At 37.3% G+C, this 9,131-nt stretch overlaps 2 non-coding genes across 2 annotated transcripts; one reads left to right on the top strand and one right to left on the bottom strand.

Annotated features, from left to right (window-relative positions):
* Positions 1–121: 121 nt before the first annotated feature.
* Positions 122–228, top strand: LOC145641360 (small nucleolar RNA R71). Its single transcript, XR_014115393.1, has one exon. It is a non-coding gene; the product is annotated as a small nucleolar RNA R71 (small nucleolar RNA).
* Positions 229–8,436: 8,208 nt separating this feature from the next.
* Positions 8,437–8,542, bottom strand: LOC145641224 (small nucleolar RNA R71). The gene has a single exon (XR_014115283.1). It is a non-coding gene; the product is annotated as a small nucleolar RNA R71 (small nucleolar RNA).
* Between the last annotated feature and the right edge of the window lie 589 nt (positions 8,543–9,131).

Here is a 9,131-nt window from a genome sequence, read left to right on the forward strand (position 1 = left end):
AACCTGTCCTGCGTCATCCACATTTAAATTCATAAACCTCCCACTAGCTGCCGAATCTAGCACTGATCTAGAAGAATTTCCAAGTCCATTATAAAATGCTTGGATCAATTGCCATTGTGCTAGATTGTGGTGGGGGCACTCTCTCTGTAGATCCTTGAACCTCTCCCAAGCCTCATATAATGTTTCGTCGGCCTCTTGAGCAAAGCTCTGAATAGCACTCCTTAGCACCGCTGTTCTCTCTGCAGGATAATATTTATTATAGAAATTCAAAGCAAGAGTTTCCTAGTCAGTAATACCAAGTGCAGTTCTATTCAGACCATTAAACCATAATTTTGCTTTGCCACATAATGAAAAGGGAAAAAGAATCTCCCTGATTTGGTCTTGTGTGACCCCGGCTTGTCTAATGGTGTTACAATATTGGTAGAAATCTGCGATGTGAAGATTGGGATCTTCACCCTTAGCTCCGCTGAACTGCTTCCTCTCTATCATAGTGATAAATTGGGGCTTGATCTCAAATTGAACTCCATCTAGAGCCGGAGTGGGAGTAAGGTGCGGGAAATCTGTGAGCTTCGGTTGCGAATAGTCACTGAGTTTCTTCTGGGCCGTCATCTCCAATTCTGAATCTGAAGGAATATCTGTGTCACTAGAATCAGGGGGAGGATCTCTTCGATCGTTGTCCTCCTCGCCAGAATTTGTCTATAGAGTCTCCTTTGCCTATGAAAAGAGCGCTCGATCTCAGGGTCAAAAGGGATGTAACCTGATCTGGAACACCTGAGCATAAACAAAGAACTAAAGACAAATATGAGAATTGCCTCAAAGAACTAATGTTCTCTGAGGCAAAAAGGGGGATAATCTAGACTACAAAAATATAATCAGAAAACAAAAAATAAAACAATTTCCCCGGCAACGGCGCCAAATTTTGACAGGGTAAAGTTGTATCCCCTAATAAAAAATAATTACCTAAATCTCTAACTAAAGTAGATAGGGAAGTAGGGTCGAACTCCACAGGGAAACATGTCTTTTTAATTCTAATTAATTAATATAATCTAAATTACCTACGTAACCAATATTTTTATGAATAAAATCTAAACTACGGAGAATAAGGTCGAAAGAAATAAAGTAGGGAGAAAATCAAATATTAAAAGGCCTAGGGCATAGGTTCACTAATAAACAATATTTCAGGGCAAATCATAATAAGCAATCATCAAGCATTGGTTAATCAGATTATAAAGGGCTTTCGCTACGTATTATAATCACAGAGTTAATTTACCGGTATTAAATCTCATCCGTCGAATCTCGACTTAACCATTTATAAATTAGTCCGCCTATTGAAACTAAGCCTAAACATCAATTCTCATTTATCGAATCTCGAATTAATATTGCTAAACTCATACAATTAAATCTGGACAAACCTAATTGCATAGCATTAAATCAATCAATAGGAAATTAACCAAGCATTGATAATTAATAATCACAAAATTACCCCTTCATATCATTTATTAGATCCCCATAAACTCTAGAAATTAAACTACTCACAAATCATCATGATTAAACTAATCAAGCAAATAAATAAAAGCATAATCAAGAAAATAAATAAAATAGCTTAAATTAAAAGGGAAGAAATTGTTACCAAAAATAAATCTGGAATTAAAGGAAGAAATAAGAACAAAAGTTTAGAGAGAATTTAAGAGAGAGAAAAGTACTAAGTAGAGAGAGAAAGTCTAAGAAAGAAGGTAATCTAATAATTCCGTACAAAATCGTATTTAAACGTTTTCTAAAACAAGAATTAAAACTAAACTTAATCAGGTCTTCCAGAAACACGAGCCCGATCGGGCGTGCCTTTTTCTTCGCGTTCCTACCCAGCAGCATCGCCCGATCGTGCTAGATGCTCGCACGATCGGGCATGCCTCAGCACTCTCAGCTTACTAATCTTGCCGCGCCCGATCGGGCTAGAGGTTGCCCGATCGGGTCTTTGCTCCTCTTAAGGCTTGGACTTCGATTAGGCTAGATTTCTCGGCCCAATCTGGGTTTCCTCTCGGGTCTCGAATACTTGGTCCAAATGCCTCGGCATCCCAATTACCGAGCCCTTAATCACCGGCTCTCACCGATCATGGGCTCCAAAAGTGGTCGCGTCCTTCTAGCTTCCGTAGTCGATCCATAAAGCCCGGGAAAATGCTTCCAAGAGTGCAATTTCCTGTAAAATACAACTAAAACTACGAAAACACTAGAACACACAAATTATTAATAAAAGTGGCCCGAAAGAGCCAAAAACACTACTAATAACGGCCAAGGGACGGGGGTAAAACACTATATAAAATGGACATATCAGACGTATAGCCTAAGAGGTAGTTTGGGTACTGGTGGTGCTAAAATTGGTGGACTTTTTAGATAATCTTTGATTTTCTCAAAGGCCTTTTGGCATTGATCGTCCCATTCATGTTTTTCCTCTTTTTTCAGTTTTTTAAATATTGGCTCACAAGTCATAGTTAATTTGTTGATAAATCGACTTATGTAATGTAGTTTACCAAGGAACCCCCTAATTTCTATTTTTGTTTGAGGGGGAGACATATAACCAATTGCCTTTATTTTAGAAGGATCGATCTCAATATCGCGTGTGCTTACTACGTATACGAGTAACTTTCCAGAAGTTACCCCAAAGGCGTATTTTTGTGGATTCAATCGCATTTTATATTCTCTTATGCGTGTGAAGAATTTGCGTAAAGCTTTTATATGTCCCATTCTATCTTTTGACTTTACGATCATATCATCCACATACACTTCTATTTCTTTCTGCATCATATCATGCAAGAGAGTGGTAACCTTTTTTGGTACGTAGCTCCTGCATTTATTAGAACAAATGGCATGATTGTATAGCAATATGTACCCCAAGGGGTGATAAAGCAGGTCTTTTCTTCGTCTTCTTTTGCCATTAGAATTTGTTTGTAACTTTCTTATCAATACATAAAGGATAACATCACATGTTCAGCCGTGTTATCTACCAATATGTCAATATGAGGTAAAGGAAAATCGTTTTTAGGACTAGCCTTGTTAAGGTCCCTAAAGTTGACACACATGCAAATTATAAACTCGTCCATCCATTTTAGGGTCTGGGAAGATGTTCGCTACCCATTCTGGGTAATTACATACGCGAATGAAAACTGCGTCTTATTGCTTTTGTACTTCTTCTTTTATTTTCAGAGCGACCTTAGGTTTCATTCGTCGAAGTTTTTTTTTTACTGGTTTAGAAGTAGGGTTCAAGGGAATGGTATGTTCCGCAATTTCCCTATCTATTCCAGGCATGTCCTTGTATGACCAAGTGAACACGTCTTCAAATTCTTTGAGCGTCGATATGAGGATCGATCGCTCTTCCGGATTTAAAGTTAAGTCAATTTTGACTTCCCTTTTATTCTCATTGGTTCCTATATTGATTGTTTCAGTTTCTTCAATTATAGGGTTATTTTGTTCTCGTTCATTCATTAATTCAACTAATTTGTAAATATTATCATCATCGTTAGATTGATTGTTATAGCATTCAAAAGATTCAAGAGAAGGCATATACTCGAAAATAGAGCTCATGTTATTGAAATCAAAAGAAAGTACATCAAGAGAAGAATCCTTTTTGGGATCTTTGTCCTTAGAACTAAAAAATAAAGACTCAGTAGTGGCCACAAGGCCTAAATTTTCAGCTTCCCTAGAGTCTATACTATATTCGTCGTCCGATTCTTCAAACATCTTCCCTTCGCCTGTGACGATTTCCAGCTAATTGCCTTTATGGTTTGTTTTGGGTGGAAAAGGTGTTATGGAAATGGTTTTACCTTTTAGGGCTCGGTTTTTAGCCAAAAAAAAAAAAAAACGACTAGAAATGCACTTTTGAGGGTTTTTTCGTTTTGACGAAAATTTTTAAGTCTTTCTAACCTTGAAATTAATTGCATATTTATGGGGGTTATGTAATTGGTTCAATCCTTATTTTATATGCAATATTAAACCACGTTACACATGATTACTTGGTCGTAATTTGTGTTTGAAAGCTTGGTTTTATTTTCACATAATTGCAAATTAATTGCATTAAGTGTGAAATTGTTGTTCTTTGACGCTTCTAAGTACTAAAGATTAAATCTTTAATTATGTTAAGTGATTGAAACTCTGAGTTACTAAATTCCATGAATTTTTGTTGAACTTTGTTGATTTAATCATTTTAAAGTTGATTGGAATCATAAAATTTGAAACTTGTGATAGAAATTTGTTTATCTTCATATTGGAAGATATAATTTTTCAAGGATTCACAAGAATTAATGTTGGAAACTTTACTGAACTTATGTTCATTTTTTTTCAACTCTCTTCTATTTTGTCAAAATCTCAAGGTTAATTTAAATTAATTAAATTAATAGTGAGTAATTGCCCTCTTATTTTTGTTGCACCAAGTTAAACCAATTTTATTAAAGAATGGTTCTTGGAATAATTTTTTGTTTTATGCACTTGGATGAATTTATTTAAGTTCGACTTGTTATATTTTCATTTTTCCTCAAAATTAATTGATTCTAAAATTGATTTAGAATTCATTAAATATGTCACACAAAATCGGGATTTTTCCCGAGGAATGAGCACCACAAATCAAGGTCGAAGAAGCCCCGAGCTAGCTCTCGGCCTGCCGGACTGCTAATGCAGCCATGGGCTACCAAGGCTGCTAGGGTGCCTTGATCAATGGTGCTGCTGTGTGTCGTGTATGGGGCTGCTATGTGTGCATTCCTTGGCGCACCATGGGAGCCTTGTGGCTTGCCATGGGTAAGCCGCTTAACGTGCTGCATTGAGCGTGTTTGAGTGCATGTGTGTACTTGGTGTTTAGGTGCAAAGGGGCAAGAAGTAGTGGCCTTGTGCCTAGCACCTTGTAACCCGTAGCAAATGCTACAAGGCTCTACCTAGATAGTGCTACGTGGGGTGGTGATGGCACATGTGCCAAGCCGTATAGTGTGGGGTTGTTAGACAACCTTGACTTTCATATGGCACGTATGTAATGCGTGAACCACTTGAGTACAGTTGGCTTCATGTTTGCTTATTTTTCCGTTTTAATTTTTTTATTAATTTAATTTGGTTTTAATTATTTTAATAAATTTTGGAGGCTAGGCCTCGGTTTATGAGCGGCATATGGAAAATTTTATTTTGGCAAATAATTGGGTTTTACCGGTTTAATTAATTGGATTAATTAAGATGGATGCGGAATTTAGTGGGAGCTTCAAAAATTAATTGTGCTTATTTACATAATCGGTTAAAATAACTTTGATTAGTTTTAATTAGGCGTGTTAATTGGATTAATCACCTAGATTAGTTACTAGTTATCGCGTGTTTATGCATTGTTACTTGTTTTATTGTTGTAAAATGCATGGGCCATTCACAAATATTTAATGGATGAATGGAATGTATATTCTCTCACAGGTTTTATAAAAATGGCAACTAATGGGGCCCGATTAGGATAGAAAATATGGATTGCGATCCGTGATGTATTTTTGTAAATCTAAATATGGTTTGCGTACTGTTGAGTATTTTTGTACCTTAATATTTAGATTACTCCTAATCGTAGATACTAGTAGTTGCATAATTTTGGTCAAGTCTTGAAGACGGAGGTTCTTGGAAGACAAAGCCATGAAGTTGCAAAAGAAGACTTTTGAAGAATTGAAGAATTCAAGGGGTCATGCTAGTTGCCAATATGCATCAAAATGCTTATGCTTTACATATTTATGATCATTTATATATGAATTATATTAAAGATGCATGTTTAGGATTTCGAATGTTGTGATGATTAATTAAGTTCACTTAAATCAACCAACATAGAAACCCTAGGTCCCTAAATATTAAGTAAAATTGCCATTCCAAAACAACACTTATCGACCTATTGAGAGTAGTAATGGGCTACGCCAAAGCGAGGCATCACTATTATTCCCTAGGATACGTAAGGTATGTGGAAGGGGTTTGCCAAAGAAAGACATCACATACAAGTTGGTTTTGGTTGTACTCAACGATATGAGTGATGGAGTCCTAACATGTCGTGGCAAAGTGAATAAATTTTTGAGAGAGCATTAGATGCGAAGATTTATTCAACCAAGAGTGGCTTGGAGCCATTAGCAAAGCGTTGCTTACCTTTAGGAGATTGAGTGTTAGGACAAGCCTGATGAGTGTCATTTATGGCACTCATAGGGTAGTCTTTTAGGATGTTTTCACCTTATTTTTCATGGTTTTCTTTTATCATTTTGGTCTTTTCTCCTTTAGTTTCTCTATTTCTTCTTTCTTCGTGTTTTACTTTCCATTATGTGGTTTTCTTCATGTTTCCCTTTTATATTGCTCTTTTTCTCTTCTATTTTCTCTCTTTGTTTACTTTTGTAGGTGCTTAAGGAGTTGGCTTTCCAAAGGGGTCAAGAAGAGCAAAAAGGGCTAAGCAAAGAAGAAGCAAGCTCCTTGGAGAGGGCTTGTAGAGGGCGCTCAACATTTGCCAATTGCCGCGGGCGCGAGTCCTCAGGGCCGCAGGTGCGGATAAAGTGCAGCAAATTGGGGATTTTTGGCAGGAACTTCCGCACCCTAGCCGCGGTTTAGCCGCGGGCGTGGAGATTATGGAATGACCGCTCTCTTTGGAGAGACCGCGACCCCCTGTTTACACTTGGGAACCGGGCATCTGCCGCGCCCTTAGCCGCGGGTGCAGGCTACAGTTCCCGCGGGCGCGGGTCTTGCCCAGATTGCTCGCGGAGTTAGTTATGGGTTTCGTACCCATTTCTCCGCACCCGCGGGATGTTCTTGGAGAGGGCGCGGCCGATTAGTATTTCTTTTTTTTCTATAAATACTCTTGTAATTCTTTTTGAAGGCTAATTTTTAGATAATCTTTCATTTGCTTAGTTTTTAGAGAGAGAAACTAAAGCAAAGTTAGAGAGAGAGTAGAGATTGAAATTCTTGGATTTTGATTTGTATTACAACATTGCTTCAATCAACTTTGAATTTCTTCTTCATATCAGTGAAAGTTTGTGAGATTTCTTTCCTTTGAATTTACTTCAGTTGAAATTTTCTTTAATGCTTGAATGTTTGATTTGGATTTTTATTTAGGTTTGAGAATTTGTTGATTGATTGATTTTTCTTTTGATTTAGCTTGAAATGAATATGTTAGTGATTGAATTTGTTTTGTCTTTCAATTTCACAATGATTAATGAGTAGATTAGTTGCTAGGGAGAAGGGAAAACATGCATGATTGATGATTTTTGCTAGTTGATGATCATTGATTGATTGAATTATTGCAATTAAATTGGTTGACATAGTTATGCATGTGATTAATTAGACTAAGAGTGATCAACCTATAAGATTAATCTAGATTGCATTGCAAATTTCAATGACATGAACCCTTGATTTGAGAATTGCTTTAATTGATTGAATTTGATTGTGATTCTCCTTGTCAGCCATTCATAGTGGACCCTAGCTTGGCTTATAAAAGATAGCCTTTGGATTCCTTTGATTGCAACTATTGCTTGTCCCTTGTAATGTTTGAATCAATTAAGTGATCTATCAATTCGCATAATCATTGAGCTTGAATGTGGAACCTATATCCCTAGTGTTTAGCATATTGATTGAATTATTTGATTTGTCCACATACTTGATATTCTAGTTACCAACCTCAACCATTGATGTTCTTCGATTTAGCTTGACAATACAATATAGCATAGTTTCTACTCATTCCTTTTGGTTCGACCCTTGACTTACCGCATACTTGTATAAGGTTTTTTAAGTGTTTATAAATTTAGTTTTACCAAGGGAGAATTAAATAACGACCTAGTTTTCCCCTTGTGGAAATGGCACCGTTGCCGGGAAATGACATTGGTGCTTTGTTGTAGTTGTTGAGTGTATTTCATTATATAAAAAAATATTTCTTTTGAAGTTGTATGCATAGAGCACGTGGTCATTCACTAGTGTCATTTGATCCGGAGATTGAGAGGACTATTAAAAGATTAAGCGTTGCTAGGCGATCTTTGAGTTCTAGCATTTCAAGTGAGGAAGAACCGCTACTAGAGGAACAAGCAAGAATGGGAGAGAATCCGAGAGTGGCATTGAAAGAATTGGGAACTCCCGGTGCATATAGATTTGAGAGTGGAATTGCTCCACCTACAACACCGACAAATGATTTTAAAATTAGACTGGCTATGATCATTTTGATAGAGATGCGACAATTTAGTGAGGCCAAGCATGATAGCCCACTAAATCATCTCAATGAGTTCGAAAAATATTGCAATACTATCAAAGTGAACGGAATTTCCCAAGAATTCATCCGCCTCAAGCTCTTTCCCTTTTCTCTCATTGGGCGTGCTTTGGAATGGCTAGACAAGGAGGTTAAGCCGAATTCTCTAACGACATGGGACGAGGTTACAAAAGAATTTCTATCCCGCTTCTATCCACAAAAGAAAACGGCGGAGGCAAGAGCTTTGATTCAAGGTTTCAAACAAAAGCCAAGTGAGAGCCTCTATGAAACGTGGGAGAGATATAAGGAGTATCAAAGGGAGTGTCCTCACCACGGAATTCCAACCTATCAAATTATTCAAATTTTCTACGGAGGCCTAAGTCCCCAAGGCAAGTCGGGCCTTGATGGAGGAACCTGAGGTCCCATCATGAATAGGACGGAAGAAGAAGTGGTAGACATCATTGAGGATGTTGTAAGGTACTATAGAGATTGGAAAGATGGTGAGAGAGATTCAACTACCAAGAGTAGCTCTTTGGCGTACTCGGTTGATCAGCTAAATGCAATCAACAATCTCTCCTCACAATTGACAAACTTGGGAAAGGAAGTGATTGCAATCAAGGTAAAATTGGAGAGTTCTTCTTCCCAAGATCTAAGTCCTCCCTCCCAATTTAAGAGGAGAGGTACTCCTTCTAACTCTCATCCCCCTCCTTCTTCTAGTAACATGCCTAGTGGTTGTTTGTTTTGTGATGTGTGTGGTTCATATGATCATGATGCTAGTAATTGCCCTCATGCTTTTTCGGATGGTAATTATGATTTTGATAACAATGAGAGTGAACATGTGAAATATGTGTCAAATAATAATAATGTGCAAAGGTTTGATAACCAAAGGGGTCAATGGAATATAAATTACCAAAACCAAGGTAATTTT

This window comes from Chenopodium album, chromosome 7 (genome assembly GCF_948465745.1).
Source record: "Chenopodium album chromosome 7, dcCheAlbu1.1, whole genome shotgun sequence".
Classification (NCBI taxonomy): domain Eukaryota; kingdom Viridiplantae; phylum Streptophyta; class Magnoliopsida; order Caryophyllales; family Amaranthaceae; genus Chenopodium; species Chenopodium album.